The following is a 23,037-nucleotide window of genomic DNA, read 5'->3' on the forward strand; positions in this document are numbered from 1 at the left end:
CAAATTTCTTCAACAAAGACTCATATTAATCAGGTGGTTGAGATCTTTAACATGACACAACACATCATGATTGTATCTTGTTGAGCTTCCAAGATAAATAGTACTTTACGTGCTCAAACACACAACATTTTTGACTTTTCGAGTTTTGTAGCTCGATAACTTCGGCAAATGAAATCCAAATGTCTTCAACGATGACTCATATTAATCAGGTGGTGGAGATCTGTAACACGACACAACACATCATGATTGTATCTTGTTGAGCTTCCAAGATAAATAGTACTTTACGTGCTCAAACACACAACATTTTTTACTTTTCGAGCTTTGTACGTCGATAACTTCGGCAAATGAAATCCAAATTTCTTCAACAAAGACTCATATTAATCAGGTGGTTGAGATCTTTAACATGACACAACACATCATGATTGTATCTTTTTGAGCTTTCAAGATAAATAGTACTCTACGTGCTCAAACACACAACTTTTTTGACTTTTCGAGCTTTGTACGTCGATAACTTAGGCAAATGAAATCCAAATGTCTTCAACAAAGACTCATATTAATCAGGTGGTTGAGATCTTTAACATGACACAACACATCATGTTTGTATCTTGTTGAGCTTCCAAGATAAATAGTACTTTACGTGCTCAAACACACAACATTTTTTACTTTTCGAGCTTTGTACGTCGATAACTTAGGCAAATGAAATCCAAATTTCTTCAACAAAGACTCATATTAATCAGGTGGTTGAGATCTTTAACATGACACAACACATCATGATTGTATCTTGTTGAGCTTCCAAGATAAATAGTACTTTACGTGCTCAAACACACAACATTTTTTACTTTTCGAGCTTTGTACGTCGATAACTTCGGCAAATGAAATCCAAATGTCTTCAACAAAGACTCATATTAATCAGGTGGTTGAGATCTTTAACATGACACAACACATCATGATTGTATCTTTTTGAGCTTCCAAGATAAATAGTACTTTACGTGCTCAAACACACAACATTTTTTACTTTTCGAGCTTTGTACGTCGATAACTTAGGCAAATGAAATCCAAATTTCTTCAACAAAGACTCATATTAATCAGGTGGTTGAGATCTTTAACATGACACAACACATCATGATTGTATCTTTTTGAGCTTTCAAGATAAATAGTACTCTACGTGCTCAAACACACAACTTTTTTGACTTTTCGAGCTTTGTACGTCGATAACTTCGGCAAATGAAATCCAAATGTCTTCAACAAAGACTCATATTAATCAGGTGGTTGAGATCTTTAACATGACACAACACATCATGATTGTATCTTTTTGAGCTTTCAAGATAAATAGTACTCTACGTGCTCAAACACACAACTTTTTTGACTTTTCGAGCTTTGTACGTCGATAACTTAGGCAAATGAAATCCAAATGTCTTCAACAAAGACTCATATTAATCAGGTGGTTGAGATCTTTAACATGACAAAACACATCATTATTGTATCTTGTTGAGCTTCCAAGATAAATAGTACTTTACGTGCTCAAACACACAACTTTTTTGATTTTTCGAGATTTCTAGAGCGATAACTTCGGCAAATGAACTCCAAAGTTCTTCAACGATGACTCATATTAATCAGGTGGTCGAGATGTTTAACATGACACAACACATCATGATTGTATCTTGTTGAGCTTCCAAGATAAATAGTACTTTACGTGCTCAAACACACAACATTTTTGACTTTTCGAGCTTTGTAGATCGACAACTTCGGCAAAAGAACTCAAAATTTCTTCAACAAAGACTCATATTAATCAGGTGGTCGAGATCTTTAACATGACACAACACATCATGATTGTATCTTGTTGAGCTTCAAAGATAAATAGTACTTTACGTGCTCAAACACACAACATTTTTGACTTTTCGAGCTTTGTACGTCGATAACTTCGGCAAATGAAATCCAAATTTCTTCAACAAAGACTCATATTAATCAGGTGGTCGAGATCTTTAACATGACACAACACATCATGATTGTATCTTGTTGAGCTTTCAAGATAAATAGTACTCTACGTGCTCAAACACACAACTTTTTTGACTTTTCGAGCTTTGTACGTCGATAACTTCGGCAAATGAAATCCAAATGTCTTCAACAAAGACTCATATTAATCAGGTGGTTGAGATCTTTAACATGACACAACACATCATGATTGTATCTTTTTGAGCTTTCAAGATAAATAGTACTCTACGTGCTCAAACACACAACTTTTTTGACTTTTCGAGCTTTGTACGTCGATAACTTAGGCAAATGAAATCCAAATGTCTTCAACAAAGACTCATATTAATCAGGTGGTTGAGATCTTTAACATGACAAAACACATCATTATTGTATCTTGTTGAGCTTCCAAGATAAATAGTACTTTACGTGCTCAAACACACAACTTTTTTGATTTTTCGAGATTTCTAGAGCGATAACTTCGGCAAATGAACTCCAAAGTTCTTCAACGATGACTCATATTAATCAGGTGGTCGAGATGTTTAACATGACACAACACATCATGATTGTATCTTGTTGAGCTTCCAAGATAAATAGTACTTTACGTGCTCAAACACACAACATTTTTGACTTTTCGAGCTTTGTAGATCGACAACTTCGGCAAAAGAACTCAAAATTTCTTCAACAAAGACTCATATTAATCAGGTGGTCGAGATCTTTAACATGACACAACACATCATGATTGTATCTTGTTGAGCTTCAAAGATAAATAGTACTTTACGTGCTCAAACACACAACTTTTTTGATTTTTCGAGATTTCTAGAGCGATAACTTCGGCAAATGAACTCCAAAGTTCTTCAACGATGACTCATATTAATCAGGTGGTCGAGATGTTTAACATGACACAACACATCATGATTGTATCTTGTTGAGCTTCCAAGATAAATAGTACTTTACGTGCTCAAACACACAACATTTTTGACTTTTCGAGCTTTGTAGATCGACAACTTCGGCAAAAGAACTCAAAATTTCTTCAACAAAGACTCATATTAATCAGGTGGTCGAGATCTTTAACATGACACAACACATCATGATTGTATCTTGTTGAGCTTCAAAGATAAATAGTACTTTACGTGCTCAAACACACAACATTTTTGACTTTTCGAGCTTTGTAGATCGACAACTTCGGCAAAAGAACTCAAAATTTCTTCAACAAAGACTCATATTAATCAGGTGGTCGAGATCTTTAACATGACACAACACATCATGATTGTATCTTGTTGAGCTTCAAAGATAAATAGTACTTTACGTGCTCAAACACACAACATTTTTTACTTTTCGAGCTTTGTACGACGATAACTTCGGCAAATGAAATCCAAATTTCTTCAACAAAGACTCATATTAATCAGGTGGTTGAGATCTTTAATATGACACAACACATCATGTTTGTATCTTGTTGAGCTTCCAAGATAAATAGTACTTTACGTGCTCAAACACACAACATTTTTTACTTTTCGAGCTTTGTACGTCGATAACTTAGGCAAATGAAATCCAAATTTCTTCAACAAAGACTCATATTAATCAGGTGGTTGAGATCTTTAACATGACACAACACATCATGATTGTATCTTTTTGAGCTTTCAAGATAAATAGTACTCTACGTGCTCAAACACACAACTTTTTTGACTTTTCGAGCTTTGTACGTCGATAACTTCGGCAAATGAAATCCAAATGTCTTCAACGATGATTCATATTAATGAGGTGGTCGAGATCTTTAACATGACACAACACATCATGTTTGTATCTTGTTGAGCTTCCAAGATAAATAGTACTTTACGTGCTCAAACACACAACATTTTTTACTTTTCGAGCTTTGTACGTCGATAACTTAGGCAAATGAAATCCAAATTTCTTCAACAAAGACTCATATTAATCAGGTGGTTGAGATCTTTAACATGACACAACACATCATGATTGTATCTTTTTGAGCTTTCAAGATAAATAGTACTCTACGTGCTCAAACACACAACTTTTTTGACTTTTCGAGCTTTGTACGTCGATAACTTCGGCAAATGAAATCCAAATGTCTTCAACGATGATTCATATTAATGAGGTGGTCGAGATCTTTAACATGACACAATACATCATGTTTGTATCTTGTTGAGCTTCCAAGATAAATAGTACTTTACGTGCTCAAACACACAACTTTTTTGACTTTTCGAGCTTTGTAGGTCGATAACTTCGGCAAATGAAATCCAAATGTCTTCAACGATGATTCATATTAATGAGGTGGTCGAGATCTTTAACATGACACAATACATCATATTTGTATCTTGTTGAGCTTCCAAGATAAATAGTACTTTACGTGCTCAAACACACAACATTTTTTACTTTTCGAGCTATGTACGTCGATAACTTCGGCAAATGAAATCCAAATTTCTTCAACAAAGACTCATATTAATCAGGTGGTCGAGATCTTTAACATGACACAACACATCATCATTGTAACTTGTTGAGCTTCCAAGATAAATAGTACTTTACGTGCTCAAACACACAACATTTTTTACTTTTCGAGATTTGTACGTCGATAACTTCGGCATATGAGATCCAAATTTCTTCAACAAAGACTCATATTAATCAGGTGGTTGAGATCTTTAACATGACACAACACATCATGATTGTATCTTGTTGAGCTTCCAAGATAAATAGTACTTTACGTGCTCAAACACACAACATTTTTGACTTTTCGAGTTTTGTAGCTCGATAACTTCGGCAAATGAAATCCAAATGTCTTCAACGATGACTCATATTAATCAGGTGGTGGAGATCTGTAACACGACACAACACATCATGATTGTATCTTGTTGAGCTTCCAAGATAAATAGTACTTTACGTGCTCAAACACACAACATTTTTTACTTTTCGAGCTTTGTACGTCGATAACTTCGGCAAATGAAATCCAAATTTCTTCAACAAAGACTCATATTAATCAGGTGGTTGAGATCTTTAACATGACACAACACATCATGATTGTATCTTTTTGAGCTTTCAAGATAAATAGTACTCTACGTGCTCAAACACACAACTTTTTTGACTTTTCGAGCTTTGTACGTCGATAACTTAGGCAAATGAAATCCAAATGTCTTCAACAAAGACTCATATTAATCAGGTGGTTGAGATCTTTAACATGACACAACACATCATGTTTGTATCTTGTTGAGCTTCCAAGATAAATAGTACTTTACGTGCTCAAACACACAACATTTTTTACTTTTCGAGCTTTGTACGTCGATAACTTAGGCAAATGAAATCCAAATTTCTTCAACAAAGACTCATATTAATCAGGTGGTTGAGATCTTTAACATGACACAACACATCATGATTGTATCTTGTTGAGCTTCCAAGATAAATAGTACTTTACGTGCTCAAACACACAACATTTTTTACTTTTCGAGCTTTGTACGTCGATAACTTCGGCAAATGAAATCCAAATGTCTTCAACAAAGACTCATATTAATCAGGTGGTTGAGATCTTTAACATGACACAACACATCATGATTGTATCTTTTTGAGCTTCCAAGATAAATAGTACTTTACGTGCTCAAACACACAACATTTTTTACTTTTCGAGCTTTGTACGTCGATAACTTAGGCAAATGAAATCCAAATTTCTTCAACAAAGACTCATATTAATCAGGTGGTTGAGATCTTTAACATGACACAACACATCATGATTGTATCTTTTTGAGCTTTCAAGATAAATAGTACTCTACGTGCTCAAACACACAACTTTTTTGACTTTTCGAGCTTTGTACGTCGATAACTTCGGCAAATGAAATCCAAATGTCTTCAACAAAGACTCATATTAATCAGGTGGTTGAGATCTTTAACATGACACAACACATCATGATTGTATCTTTTTGAGCTTTCAAGATAAATAGTACTCTACGTGCTCAAACACACAACTTTTTTGACTTTTCGAGCTTTGTACGTCGATAACTTAGGCAAATGAAATCCAAATGTCTTCAACAAAGACTCATATTAATCAGGTGGTTGAGATCTTTAACATGACAAAACACATCATTATTGTATCTTGTTGAGCTTCCAAGATAAATAGTACTTTACGTGCTCAAACACACAACTTTTTTGATTTTTCGAGATTTCTAGAGCGATAACTTCGGCAAATGAACTCCAAAGTTCTTCAACGATGACTCATATTAATCAGGTGGTCGAGATGTTTAACATGACACAACACATCATGATTGTATCTTGTTGAGCTTCCAAGATAAATAGTACTTTACGTGCTCAAACACACAACATTTTTGACTTTTCGAGCTTTGTAGATCGACAACTTCGGCAAAAGAACTCAAAATTTCTTCAACAAAGACTCATATTAATCAGGTGGTCGAGATCTTTAACATGACACAACACATCATGATTGTATCTTGTTGAGCTTCAAAGATAAATAGTACTTTACGTGCTCAAACACACAACATTTTTGACTTTTCGAGCTTTGTACGTCGATAACTTCGGCAAATGAAATCCAAATTTCTTCAACAAAGACTCATATTAATCAGGTGGTCGAGATCTTTAACATGACACAACACATCATGATTGTATCTTGTTGAGCTTCAAAGATAAATAGTACTTTACGTGCTCAAACACACAACATTTTTTACTTTTCGAGCTTTGTACGTCGATAACTTCGGCAAATGAAATCCAAATTTCTTCAACAAAGACTCATATTAATCAGGTGGTTGAGATCTTTAACATGACACAACACATCATGATTGTATCTTTTTGAGCTTTCAAGATAAATAGTACTCTACGTGCTCAAACACACAACTTTTTTGACTTTTCGAGCTTTGTACGTCGATAACTTAGGCAAATGAAATCCAAATGTCTTCAACAAAGACTCATATTAATCAGGTGGTTGAGATCTTTAACATGACACAACACATCATGTTTGTATCTTGTTGAGCTTCCAAGATAAATAGTACTTTACGTGCTCAAACACACAACATTTTTTACTTTTCGAGCTTTGTACGTCGATAACTTAGGCAAATGAAATCCAAATTTCTTCAACAAAGACTCATATTAATCAGGTGGTTGAGATCTTTAACATGACACAACACATCATGATTGTATCTTGTTGAGCTTCCAAGATAAATAGTACTTTACGTGCTCAAACACACAACATTTTTTACTTTTCGAGCTTTGTACGTCGATAACTTCGGCAAATGAAATCCAAATTTCTTCAACAAAGACTCATATTAATCAGGTGGTTGAGATCTTTAACATGACACAACACATCATGATTGTATCTTTTTGAGCTTTCAAGATAAATAGTACTCTACGTGCTCAAACACACAACTTTTTTGACTTTTCGAGCTTTGTACGTCGATAACTTCGGCAAATGAAATCCAAATGTCTTCAACAAAGACTCATATTAATCAGGTGGTTGAGATCTTTAACATGACACAACACATCATGATTGTATCTTTTTGAGCTTTCAAGATAAATAGTACTCTACGTGCTCAAACACACAACTTTTTTGACTTTTCGAGCTTTGTACGTCGATAACTTAGGCAAATGAAATCCAAATGTCTTCAACAAAGACTCATATTAATCAGGTGGTTGAGATCTTTAACATGACAAAACACATCATTATTGTATCTTGTTGAGCTTCCAAGATAAATAGTACTTTACGTGCTCAAACACACAACTTTTTTGATTTTTCGAGATTTCTAGAGCGATAACTTCGGCAAATGAACTCCAAAGTTCTTCAACGATGACTCATATTAATCAGGTGGTCGAGATGTTTAACATGACACAACACATCATGATTGTATCTTGTTGAGCTTCCAAGATAAATAGTACTTTACGTGCTCAAACACACAACATTTTTGACTTTTCGAGCTTTGTAGATCGACAACTTCGGCAAAAGAACTCAAAATTTCTTCAACAAAGACTCATATTAATCAGGTGGTCGAGATCTTTAACATGACACAACACATCATGATTGTATCTTGTTGAGCTTCAAAGATAAATAGTACTTTACGTGCTCAAACACACAACATTTTTGACTTTTCGAGCTTTGTAGATCGACAACTTCGGCAAAAGAACTCAAAATTTCTTCAACAAAGACTCATATTAATCAGGTGGTCGAGATCTTTAACATGACACAACACATCATGATTGTATCTTGTTGAGCTTCAAAGATAAATAGTACTTTACGTGCTCAAACACACAACATTTTTTACTTTTCGAGCTTTGTACGTCGATAACTTCGGCAAATGAAATCCAAATGTCTTCAACGATGATTCATATTAATCAGGTGGTCGAGATCTTTAACATGACACAACACATCATCATTGTAACTTGTTGAGCTTCCAAGATAAATAGTACTTTACGTGCTCAAACACACAACATTTTTTACTTTTCGAGCTTTGTACGTCGATAACTTCGGCAAATGAAATCCAAATGTCTTCAACGATGATTCATATTAATCAGGTGGTCGAGATCTTTAACATGACACAATACATCATATTTGTATCTTGTTGAGCTTCCAAGATAAATAGTACTTTACGTGCTCAAACACACAACATTTTTTACTTTTCGAGCTATGTACGTCGATAACTTCGGCAAATGAAATCCAAATTTCTTCAACAAAGACTCATATTAATCAGGTGGTCGAGATCTTTAACATGACACAACACATCATCATTGTAACTTGTTGAGCTTCCAAGATAAATAGTACTTTACGTGCTCAAACACACAACATTTTTTACTTTTCGAGATTTGTACGTCGATAACTTCGGCATATGAGATCCAAATTTCTTCAACAAAGACTCATATTAATCAGGTGGTTGAGATCTTTAACATGACACAACACATCATGATTGTATCTTGTTGAGCTTCCAAGATAAATAGTACTTTACGTGCTCAAACACACAACATTTTTGACTTTTCGAGTTTTGTAGCTCGATAACTTCGGCAAATGAAATCCAAATGTCTTCAACGATGACTCATATTAATCAGGTGGTGGAGATCTGTAACACGACACAACACATCATGATTGTATCTTGTTGAGCTTCCAAGATAAATAGTACTTTACGTGCTCAAACACACAACATTTTTTACTTTTCGAGCTTTGTACGTCGATAACTTCGGCAAATGAAATCCAAATTTCTTCAACAAAGACTCATATTAATCAGGTGGTTGAGATCTTTAACATGACACAACACATCATGATTGTATCTTTTTGAGCTTTCAAGATAAATAGTACTCTACGTGCTCAAACACACAACTTTTTTGACTTTTCGAGCTTTGTACGTCGATAACTTAGGCAAATGAAATCCAAATGTCTTCAACAAAGACTCATATTAATCAGGTGGTTGAGATCTTTAACATGACACAACACATCATGTTTGTATCTTGTTGAGCTTCCAAGATAAATAGTACTTTACGTGCTCAAACACACAACATTTTTTACTTTTCGAGCTTTGTACGTCGATAACTTAGGCAAATGAAATCCAAATTTCTTCAACAAAGACTCATATTAATCAGGTGGTTGAGATCTTTAACATGACACAACACATCATGATTGTATCTTGTTGAGCTTCCAAGATAAATAGTACTTTACGTGCTCAAACACACAACATTTTTTACTTTTCGAGCTTTGTACGTCGATAACTTCGGCAAATGAAATCCAAATTTCTTCAACAAAGACTCATATTAATCAGGTGGTTGAGATCTTTAACATGACACAACACATCATGATTGTATCTTTTTGAGCTTTCAAGATAAATAGTACTCTACGTGCTCAAACACACAACTTTTTTGACTTTTCGAGCTTTGTACGTCGATAACTTCGGCAAATGAAATCCAAATGTCTTCAACAAAGACTCATATTAATCAGGTGGTTGAGATCTTTAACATGACACAACACATCATGATTGTATCTTTTTGAGCTTTCAAGATAAATAGTACTCTACGTGCTCAAACACACAACTTTTTTGACTTTTCGAGCTTTGTACGTCGATAACTTAGGCAAATGAAATCCAAATGTCTTCAACAAAGACTCATATTAATCAGGTGGTTGAGATCTTTAACATGACAAAACACATCATTATTGTATCTTGTTGAGCTTCCAAGATAAATAGTACTTTACGTGCTCAAACACACAACTTTTTTGATTTTTCGAGATTTCTAGAGCGATAACTTCGGCAAATGAACTCCAAAGTTCTTCAACGATGACTCATATTAATCAGGTGGTCGAGATGTTTAACATGACACAACACATCATGATTGTATCTTGTTGAGCTTCCAAGATAAATAGTACTTTACGTGCTCAAACACACAACATTTTTGACTTTTCGAGCTTTGTAGATCGACAACTTCGGCAAAAGAACTCAAAATTTCTTCAACAAAGACTCATATTAATCAGGTGGTCGAGATCTTTAACATGACACAACACATCATGATTGTATCTTGTTGAGCTTCAAAGATAAATAGTACTTTACGTGCTCAAACACACAACATTTTTGACTTTTCGAGCTTTGTAGATCGACAACTTCGGCAAAAGAACTCAAAATTTCTTCAACAAAGACTCATATTAATCAGGTGGTCGAGATCTTTAACATGACACAACACATCATGATTGTATCTTGTTGAGCTTCAAAGATAAATAGTACTTTACGTGCTCAAACACACAACATTTTTTACTTTTCGAGCTTTGTACGACGATAACTTCGGCAAATGAAATCCAAATTTCTTCAACAAAGACTCATATTAATCAGGTGGTTGAGATCTTTAATATGACACAACACATCATGTTTGTATCTTGTTGAGCTTCCAAGATAAATAGTACTTTACGTGCTCAAACACACAACATTTTTTACTTTTCGAGCTTTGTACGTCGATAACTTAGGCAAATGAAATCCAAATTTCTTCAACAAAGACTCATATTAATCAGGTGGTTGAGATCTTTAACATGACACAACACATCATGATTGTATCTTTTTGAGCTTTCAAGATAAATAGTACTCTACGTGCTCAAACACACAACTTTTTTGACTTTTCGAGCTTTGTACGTCGATAACTTCGGCAAATGAAATCCAAATGTCTTCAACGATGATTCATATTAATGAGGTGGTCGAGATCTTTAACATGACACAACACATCATGTTTGTATCTTGTTGAGCTTCCAAGATAAATAGTACTTTACGTGCTCAAACACACAACATTTTTTACTTTTCGAGCTTTGTACGTCGATAACTTAGGCAAATGAAATCCAAATTTCTTCAACAAAGACTCATATTAATCAGGTGGTTGAGATCTTTAACATGACACAACACATCATGATTGTATCTTTTTGAGCTTTCAAGATAAATAGTACTCTACGTGCTCAAACACACAACTTTTTTGACTTTTCGAGCTTTGTACGTCGATAACTTCGGCAAATGAAATCCAAATGTCTTCAACGATGATTCATATTAATGAGGTGGTCGAGATCTTTAACATGACACAATACATCATGTTTGTATCTTGTTGAGCTTCCAAGATAAATAGTACTTTACGTGCTCAAACACACAACTTTTTTGACTTTTCGAGCTTTGTAGGTCGATAACTTCGGCAAATGAAATCCAAATGTCTTCAACGATGATTCATATTAATCAGGTGGTCGAGATCTTTAACACGACACAACACATCATGATTGTATGTTGTTGAGCTTCCAAGATAAATAGTACTTTACGTGCTCAAACACACAACATTTTTGACTTTTCGAGCTTTGTACGTCGATAACTTCGGCAAATGAAATCCAAATGTCTTCAACAAAGACTTATATTAATCAGGTGGTCGAGATCTTTAACACGACACAACACATCATGTTTGTATCTTGTTGAGCTTCCAAGATAAATAGTACTTTACGTGCTCAAACACACAACATTTTTGATTTTTCGAGATTTCTAGAGCGATAACTTCGGCAAATGAACTCCAAAGTTCTTCAACGATGACTCATATTAATCAGGTGGTTGAGATCTTTAACATGACAAAACACATCATGATTGTATCTTGTTGAGCTTCCAAGATAAATAGTACTTTACGTGCTCAAACACACAACATTTTTTACTTTTCGAGCTTTGTACGTCGATAACTTAGGCAAATGAAATCCAAATTTCTTCAACAAAGACTCATATTAATCAGGTGGTTGAGATCTTTAATATGACACAACACATCATGTTTGTATCTTGTTGAGCTTCCAAGATAAATAGTACTTTACGTGCTCAAACACACAACATTTTTTACTTTTCGAGCTTTGTACGTCGATAACTTAGGCAAATGAAATCCAAATTTCTTCAACAAAGACTCATATTAATCAGGTGGTGGAGATCTTTAACTTGACACAACACATCATGATTGTATCTTTTTGAGCTTTCAAGATAAATAGTACTCTACGTGCTCAAACACACAACTTTTTTGACTTTTCGAGCTTTGTACGTCGATAACTTCGGCAAATGAAATCCAAATGTCTTCAACGATGATTCATATTAATGAGGTGGTCGAGATCTTTAACATGACACAACACATCATGTTTGTATCTTGTTGAGCTTCCAAGATAAATAGTACTTTACGTGCTCAAACACACAACATTTTTTACTTTTCGAGCTTTGTACGTCGATAACTTAGGCAAATGAAATCCAAATTTCTTCAACAAAGACTCATATTAATCAGGTGGTTGAGATCTTTAACATGACACAACACATCATGATTGTATCTTTTTGAGCTTTCAAGATAAATAGTACTCTACGTGCTCAAACACACAACTTTTTTGACTTTTCGAGCTTTGTACGTCGATAACTTCGGCAAATGAAATCCAAATGTCTTCAACGATGATTCATATTAATGAGGTGGTCGAGATCTTTAACATGACACAATACATCATGTTTGTATCTTGTTGAGCTTCCAAGATAAATAGTACTTTACGTGCTCAAACACACAACTTTTTTGACTTTTCGAGCTTTGTAGGTCGATAACTTCGGCAAATGAAATCCAAATGTCTTCAACGATGATTCATATTAATCAGGTGGTCGAGATCTTTAATATGACACAACACATCATGTTTGTATCTTGTTGAGCTTCCAAGATAAATAGTACTTTACGTGCTCAAACACACAACATTTTTTACTTTTCGAGCTTTGTACGACGATAACTTCGGCAAATGAAATCCAAATTTCTTCAACAAAGACTCATATTAATCAGGTGGTTGAGATCTTTAATATGACACAACACATCATGTTTGTATCTTGTTGAGCTTCCAAGATAAATAGTACTTTACGTGCTCAAACACACAACATTTTTTACTTTTCGAGCTTTGTACGTCGATAACTTAGGCAAATGAAATCCAAATTTCTTCAACAAAGACTCATATTAATCAGGTGGTTGAGATCTTTAACATGACACAACACATCATGATTGTATCTTTTTGAGCTTTCAAGATAAATAGTACTCTACGTGCTCAAACATACAACTTTTTTGACTTTTCGAGCTTTGTACGTCGATAACTTCGGCAAATGAAATCCAAATGTCTTCAACGATGATTCATATTAATGAGGTGGTCGAGATCTTTAACATGACACAACACATCATGTTTGTATCTTGTTGAGCTTCCAAAATAAATAGTACTTTACGTGCTCAAACACACAACATTTTTTACTTTTCGAGCTTTGTACGTCGATAACTTAGGCAAATGAAATCCAAACTTCTTCAACAAAGACTCATATTAATCAGGTGGTTGAGATCTTTAACATGACACAACACATCATGATTGTATCTTTTTGAGCTTTCAAGATAAATAGTACTCTACGTGCTCAAACACACAACTTTTTTGACTTTTCGAGCTTTGTACGTCGATAACTTCGGCAAATGAAATCCAAATGTCTTCAACGATGATTCATATTAATGAGGTGGTCGAGATCTTTAACATGACACAATACATCATGTTTGTATCTTGTTGAGCTTCCAAGATAAATAGTACTTTACGTGCTCAAACACACAACTTTTTTGACTTTTCGAGCTTTGTAGGTCGATAACTTCGGCAAATGAAATCCAAATGTCTTCAACGATGATTCATATTAATCAGGTGGTCGAGATCTTTAACACGACACAACACATCATGATTGTATGTTGTTGAGCTTCCAAGATAAATAGTACTTTACGTGCTCAAACACACAACATTTTTGACTTTTCGAGCTTTGTACGTCGATAACTTAGGCAAATGAAATCCAAATTTCTTCAACAAAGACTCATATTAATCTGGTGGTCGAGATCTTTAACATGACACAACACATCATTATTGTATCTTGTTGAGCTTCCAAGATAAATAGTACTTTACGTGCTCAAACACACAACTTTTTTGATTTTTCGAGATTTCTAGAGCGATAACTTCGGCAAATGAACTCCAAAGTTCTTCAACGATGACTCATATTAATCAGGTGGTCGAGATGTTTAACATGACACAACACATCATGATTGTATCTTGTTGAGCTTCCAAGATAAATAGTACTTTACGTGCTCAAACACACAACATTTTTGACTTTTCGAGCTTTGTAGATCGACAACTTCGGCAAAAGAACTCAAAATTTCTTCAACAAAGACTCATATTAATCAGGTGGTCGAGATCTTTAACATGACACAACACATCATGATTGTATCTTGTTGAGCTTCAAAGATAAATAGTACTTTACGTGCTCAAACACACAACATTTTTTACTTTTCGAGCTTTGTACGTCGATAACTTCGGCAAATGAAATCCAAATGTCTTCAACGATGATTCATATTAATCAGGTGGTCGAGATCTTTAACATGACACAACACATCATCATTGTAACTTGTTGAGCTTCCAAGATAAATAGTACTTTACGTGCTCAAACACACAACATTTTTTACTTTTCGAGCTTTGTACGTCGATAACTTCGGCAAATGAAATCCAAATGTCTTCAACGATTATTCATATTAATCAGGTGGTCGAGATCTTTAACATGACACAACACATCATGTTTGTATCTTGTTGAGCTTCCAAGATAAATAGTACTTTACGTGCTCAAACACACAACATTTTTTACTTTTCGAGCTTTGTACGTCGATAACTTAGGCAAATGAAATCCAAATTTCTTCAACAAAGACTCATATTAATCAGGTGGTTGAGATCTTTAACATGACACAACACATCATGATTGTATCTTTTTGAGCTTTCAAGATAAATAGTACTCTACGTGCTTAAACACACAACTTTTTTGACTTTTCGAGCTTTGTACGTCGATAACTTAGGCAAATGAAATCCAAATGTCTTCAACAAAGACTCATATTAATCAGGTGGTTGAGATCTTTAACATGACAAAACACATCATGATTGTATCTTGTTGAGCTTCCAAGATAAATAGTACTTTACGTGCTCAACCACACAACATTTTTGACTTTTCGAGCTTTGTAGATCGATAACTTCGGCAAATGAACTCAAAATTTCTTCAACAAAGACTCATATTAATCAGGTGGTCGAGATCTTTAACATGACACAACACATCATGATTGTATCTTGTTGAGCTTCAAAGATAAATAGTACTTTACGTGCTCAAACACACAACATTTTTGACTTTTCGAGCTTTGTAGATCGACAACTTCGGCAAAAGAACTCAAAATTTCTTCAACAAAGACTCATATTAATCAGGTGGTCGAGATCTTTAACATGACACAACACATCATGATTGTATCTTGTTGAGCTTCAAAGATAAATAGTACTTTACGTGCTCAAACACACAACATTTTTTACTTTTCGAGCTTTGTACGTCGATAACTTCGGCAAATGAAATCCAAATGTCTTCAACGATGATTCATATTAATCAGGTGGTCGAGATCTTTAACATGACACAACACATCATCATTGTAACTTGTTGAGCTTCCAAGATAAATAGTACTTTACGTGCTCAAACACACAACATTTTTTACTTTTCGAGCTTTGTACGTCGATAACTTCGGCAAATGAAATCCAAATGTCTTCAACGATGATTCATATTAATCAGGTGGTCGAGATCTTTAACATGACACAATACATCATATTTGTATCTTGTTGAGCTTCCAAGATAAATAGTACTTTACGTGCTCAAACACACAACTTTTTTGACTTTTCGAGCTTTGTACGTCGATAACTTCGGCAAATGAAATCCAAATGTCTTCAACGATGATTCATATTAATGAGGTGGTCGAGATCTTTAACATGACACAACACATCATGTTTGTATCTTGTTGAGCTTCCAAGATAAATAGTACTTTACGTGCTCAAACACACAACATTTTTTACTTTTCGAGCTTTGTACGTCGATAACTTAGGCAAATGAAATCCAAATTTCTTCAACAAAGACTCATATTAATCAGGTGGTTGAGATCTTTAACATGACACAACACATCATGATTGTATCTTTTTGAGCTTTCAAGATAAATAGTACTCTACGTGCTCAAACACACAACTTTTTTGACTTTTCGAGCTTTGTACGTCGATAACTTAGGCAAATGAAATCCAAATGTCTTCAACAAAGACTCATATTAATCAGGTGGTTGAGATCTTTAACATGACACAACACATCATGATTGTATCTTTTTGAGCTTTCAAGATAAATAGTACTCTACGTGCTCAAACACACAACTTTTTTGACTTTTCGAGCTTTGTACGTCGATAACTTAGGCAAATGAAATCCAAATGTCTTCAACAAAGACTCATATTAATCAGGTGGTTGAGATCTTTAACATGACAAAACACATCATTATTGTATCTTGTTGAGCTTCCAAGATAAATAGTACTTTACGTGCTCAAACACACAACTTTTTTGATTTTTCGAGATTTCTAGAGCGATAACTTCGGCAAATGAACTCCAAAGTTCTTCAACGATGACTCATATTAATCAGGTGGTCGAGATGTTTAACATGACACAACACATCATGATTGTATCTTGTTGAGCTTCCAAGATAAATAGTACTTTACGTGCTCAAACACACAACATTTTTGACTTTTCGAGCTTTGTAGATCGACAACTTCGGCAAAAGAACTCAAAATTTCTTCAACAAAGACTCATATTAATCAGGTGGTCGAGATCTTTAACATGACACAACACATCATGATTGTATCTTGTTGAGCTTCAAAGATAAATAGTACTTTACGTGCTCAAACACACAACATTTTTGACTTTTCGAGCTTTGTAGATCGACAACTTCGGCAAAAGAACTCAAAATTTCTTCAACAAAGACTCATATTAATCAGGTGGTCGAGATCTTTAACATGACACAACACATCATGATTGTATCTTGTTGAGCTTCAAAGATAAATAGTACTTTACGTGCTCAAACACACAACATTTTTTACTTTTCGAGCTTTGTACGACGATAACTTCGGCAAATGAAATCCAAATTTCTTCAACAAAGACTCATATTAATCAGGTGGTTGAGATCTTTAATATGACACAACACATCATGTTTGTATCTTGTTGAGCTTCCAAGATAAATAGTACTTTACGTGCTCAAACACACAACATTTTTTACTTTTCGAGCTTTGTACGTCGATAACTTAGGCAAATGAAATCCAAATTTCTTCAACAAAGACTCATATTAATCAGGTGGTTGAGATCTTTAATATGACACAACACATCATGTTTGTATCTTGTTGAGCTTCCAAGATAAATAGTACTTTACGTGCTCAAACACACAACATTTTTTACTTTTCGAGCTTTGTACGACGATAACTTCGGCAAATGAAATCCAAATTTCTTCAACAAAGACTCATATTAATCAGGTGGTTGAGATCTTTAATATGACACAACACATCATGTTTGTATCTTGTTGAGCTTCCAAGATAAATAGTACTTTACGTGCTCAAACACACAACATTTTTTACTTTTCGAGCTTTGTACGTCGATAACTTAGGCAAATGAAATCCAAATTTCTTCAACAAAGACTCATATTAATCAGGTGGTTGAGATCTTTAACATGACACAACACATCATGATTGTATCTTTTTGAGCTTTCAAGATAAATAGTACTCTACGTGCTCAAACACACAACTTTTTTGACTTTTCGAGCTTTGTACGTCGATAACTTCGGCAAATGAACTCAAAATTTCTTCAACAAAGACTCATATTAATCTGGTGGTCGAGATCTTTAACATGACACAACACATCATTATTGTATCTTGTTGAGCTTCCAAGATAAATAGTACTTTACGTGCTCAAACACACAACTTTTTTGATTTTTCGAGATTTCTAGAGCGATAACTTCGGCAAATGAACTCCAAAGTTCATCAACGATGACTCATATTAATCAGGTGGTCGAGATGTTTAACATGACACAACACATCATGATTGTATCTTGTTGAGCTTCCAAGATAAATAGTACTTTACGTGCTCAAACACACAACATTTTTGACTTTTCGAGCTTTGTAGATCGACAACTTCGGCAAAAGAACTCAAAATTTCTTCAACAAAGACTCATATTAATCAGGTGGTCGAGATCTTTAACATGACACAACACATCATGATTGTATCTTGTTGAGCTTCAAAGATAAATAGTACTTTACGTGCTCAAACACACAACATTTTTGACTTTTCGAGCTTTGTAGATCGACAACTTCGGCAAATGAACTCCAAAGTTCTTCAACGATGACTCATATTAATCAGGTGGTCGAGATGTTTAACATGACACAACACATCATGATTGTATCTTGTTGAGCTTCAAAGATAAATAGTACTTTACGTGCTCAAACACACAACATTTTTTACTTTTCGAGCTTTGTACGTCGATAACTTCGGCAAATGAAATCCAAATGTCTTCAACGATGATTCATATTAATCAGGTGGTCGAGATCTTTAACATGACACAACACATCATCATTGTAACTTGTTGAGCTTCCAAGATAAATAGTACTTTACGTGCTCAAACACACAACATTTTTTACTTTTCGAGCTTTGTACGTCGATAACTTCGGCAAATGAAATCCAAATGTCTTCAACGATGATTCATATTAATCAGGTGGTCGAGATCTTTAACATGACACAATACATCATATTTGTATCTTGTTGAGCTTCCAAGATAAATAGTACTTTACGTGCTCAAACACACAACTTTTTTGACTTTTCGAGCTTTGTACGTCGATAACTTCGGCAAATGAAATCCAAATGTCTTCAACGATGATTCATATTAATGAGGTGGTCGAGATCTTTAACATGACACAACACATCATGTTTGTATCTTGTTGAGCTTCCAAGATAAATAGTACTTTACGTGCTCAAACACACAACATTTTTTACTTTTCGAGCTTTGTACGTCGATAACTTAGGCAAATGAAATCCAAATTTCTTCAACAAAGACTCATATTAATCAGGTGGTTGAGATCTTTAACATGACACAACACATCATGATTGTATCTTTTTGAGCTTTCAAGATAAATAGTACTCTACGTGCTCAAACACACAACTTTTTTGACTTTTCGAGCTTTGTACGTCGATAACTTAGGCAAATGAAATCCAAATGTCTTCAACAAAGACTCATATTAATCAGGTGGTTGAGATCTTTAACATGACACAACACATCATGATTGTATCTTTTTGAGCTTTCAAGATAAATAGTACTCTACGTGCTCAAACACACAACTTTTTTGACTTTTCGAGCTTTGTACGTCGATAACTTAGGCAAATGAAATCCAAATGTCTTCAACAAAGACTCATATTAATCAGGTGGTTGAGATCTTTAACATGACAAAACACATCATTATTGTATCTTGTTGAGCTTCCAAGATAAATAGTACTTTACGTGCTCAAACACACAACTTTTTTGATTTTTCGAGATTTCTAGAGCGATAACTTCGGCAAATGAACTCCAAAGTTCTTCAACGATGACTCATATTAATCAGGTGGTCGAGATGTTTAACATGACACAACACATCATGATTGTATCTTGTTGAGCTTCCAAGATAAATAGTACTTTACGTGCTCAAACACACAACATTTTTGACTTTTCGAGCTTTGTAGATCGACAACTTCGGCAAAAGAACTCAAAATTTCTTCAACAAAGACTCATATTAATCAGGTGGTCGAGATCTTTAACATGACACAACACATCATGATTGTATCTTGTTGAGCTTCAAAGATAAATAGTACTTTACGTGCTCAAACACACAACATTTTTGACTTTTCGAGCTTTGTAGATCGACAACTTCGGCAAAAGAACTCAAAATTTCTTCAACAAAGACTCATATTAATCAGGTGGTCGAGATCTTTAACATGACACAACACATCATGATTGTATCTTGTTGAGCTTCAAAGATAAATAGTACTTTACGTGCTCAAACACACAACATTTTTTACTTTTCGAGCTTTGTACGACGATAACTTCGGCAAATGAAATCCAAATTTCTTCAACAAAGACTCATATTAATCAGGTGGTTGAGATCTTTAATATGACACAACACATCATGTTTGTATCTTGTTGAGCTTCCAAGATAAATAGTACTTTACGTGCTCAAACACACAACATTTTTTACTTTTCGAGCTTTGTACGTCGATAACTTAGGCAAATGAAATCCAAATTTCTTCAACAAAGACTCATATTAATCAGGTGGTTGAGATCTTTAACATGACACAACACATCATGATTGTATCTTTTTGAGCTTTCAAGATAAATAGTACTCTACGTGCTCAAACACACAACTTTTTTGACTTTTCGAGCTTTGTACGTCGATAACTTCGGCAAATGAAATCCAAATGTCTTCAACAAAGACTTATATTAATCAGGTGGTCGAGATCTTTAACACGACACAACACATCATGTTTGTATCTTGTTGAGCTTCCAAGATAAATAGTACTCTACGTGCTCAAACACACAACTTTTTTGACTTTTCGAGCTTTGTACGTCGATAACTTCGGCAAATGAAATCCAAATGTCTTCAACGATGATTCATATTAATGAGGTGGTCGAGATCTTTAACATGACACAACACATCATGTTTGTATCTTGTTGAGCTTCCAAAATAAATAGTACTTTACGTGCTCAAACACACAACATTTTTTACTTTTCGAGCTTTGTACGTCGATAACTTCGGCAAATGAAATCCAAATGTCTTCAACGATGATTCATATTAATGAGGTGGTCGAGATCTTTAACATGACACAACACATCATGTTTGTATCTTGTTGAGCTTCCAAAATAAATAGTACTTTACGTGCTCAAACACACAACATTTTTTACTTTTCGAGCTTTGTACGTCGATAACTTAGGCAAATGAAATCCAAATTTCTTCAACAAAGACTCATATTAATCAGGTGGTTGAGATCTTTAACATGACAAAACACATCATGTTTGTATCTTGTTGAGCTTCCAAGATAAATAGTACTTTACGTGCTCAAACACACAACTTTTTTGACTTTTCGAGCTTTGTACGTCGATAACTTCGGCAAATGAAATCCAAATTTCTTCAACAAAGACTCATATTAATCAGGTGGTGGAGATCTTTAACTTGACACAACACATCATATTTGTATCTTGTTGAGCTTCCAAGATAAATAGTACTTTACGTGCTCAAACACACAACATTTTTTACTTTTCGAGCTTTGTACGTCGATAACTTCGGCAAATGAAATCCAAATGTCTTCAACGATGATTCATATTAATGAGGTGGTCGAGATCTTTAACATGACACAACACATCATGTTTGTATCTTGTTGAGCTTCCAAGATAAATAGTACTTTACGTGCTCAAACACACAACATTTTTTACTTTTCGAGCTTTGTACGTCGATAACTTAGGCAAATGAAATCCAAATTTCTTCAACAAAGACTCATATTAATCAGGTGGTTGAGATCTTTAACATGACACAACACATCATGATTGTATCTTTTTGAGCTTTCAAGATAAATAGTACTCTACGTGCTCAAACACACAACTTTTTTGACTTTTCGAGCTTTGTACGTCGATAACTTCGGCAAATGAAATCCAAATGTCTTCAACGATGATTCATATTAATGAGGTGGTCGAGATCTTTAACATGACACAATACATCATGTTTGTATCTTGTTGAGCTTCCAAGATAAATAGTACTTTACGTGCTCAAACACACAACATTTTTGATTTTTCGAGATTTCTAGAGCGATAACTTCGGCAAATGAACTCCAAAGTTCTTCAACGATGACTCATATTAATCAGGTGGTTGAGATCTTTAACATGACAAAACACATCATGATTGTATCTTGTTGAGCTTCCAAGATAAATAGTACTTTACGTGCTCAAACACACAACATTTTTTACTTTTAGAGCTTTGTACGTCGATAACTTAGGCAAATGAAATCCAAATTTCTTCAACAAAGACTCATATTAATCAGGTGGTGGAGATCTTTAACTTGACACAACACATCATATTTGTATCTTGTTGAGCTTCCAAGATAAATAGTACTTTACGTGCTCAAACACACAACATTTTTTACTTTTCGAGCTTTGTAGGTCGATAACTTCGGCAAAAGAACTCAAAATTTCTTCAACAAAGACTCATATTAATCAGGTGGTCGAGATCTTTAACATGACACAACACATCATGATTGTATCTTGTTGAGCTTCAAAGATAAATAGTACTTTACGTGCTCAAACACACAACATTTTTTACTTTTCGAGCTTTGTACGTCGATAACTTCGGCAAATGAAATCCAAATGTCTTCAACGATGATTCATATTAATCAGGTGGTCGAGATCTTTAACATGACACAACACATCATCATTGTAACTTGTTGAGCTTCCAAGATAAATAGTACTTTACGTGCTCAAACACACAACATTTTTTACTTTTCGAGCTTTGTACGTCGATAACTTCGGCAAATGAAATCCAAATTTCTTCAACAAAGACTCATATTAATCAGGTGGTCGAGATCTTTAACATGACACAACACATCATCATTGTAACTTGTTGAGCTTCCAAGATAAATAGTACTTTACGTGCTCAAACACACAACATTTTTGACTTTTAGAGCTTTGTAGATCGAT

This window comes from Euwallacea fornicatus, unplaced genomic scaffold (assembly GCF_040115645.1).
Source record: "Euwallacea fornicatus isolate EFF26 unplaced genomic scaffold, ASM4011564v1 scaffold_86, whole genome shotgun sequence".
NCBI classification, from domain to species: domain Eukaryota; kingdom Metazoa; phylum Arthropoda; class Insecta; order Coleoptera; family Curculionidae; genus Euwallacea; species Euwallacea fornicatus.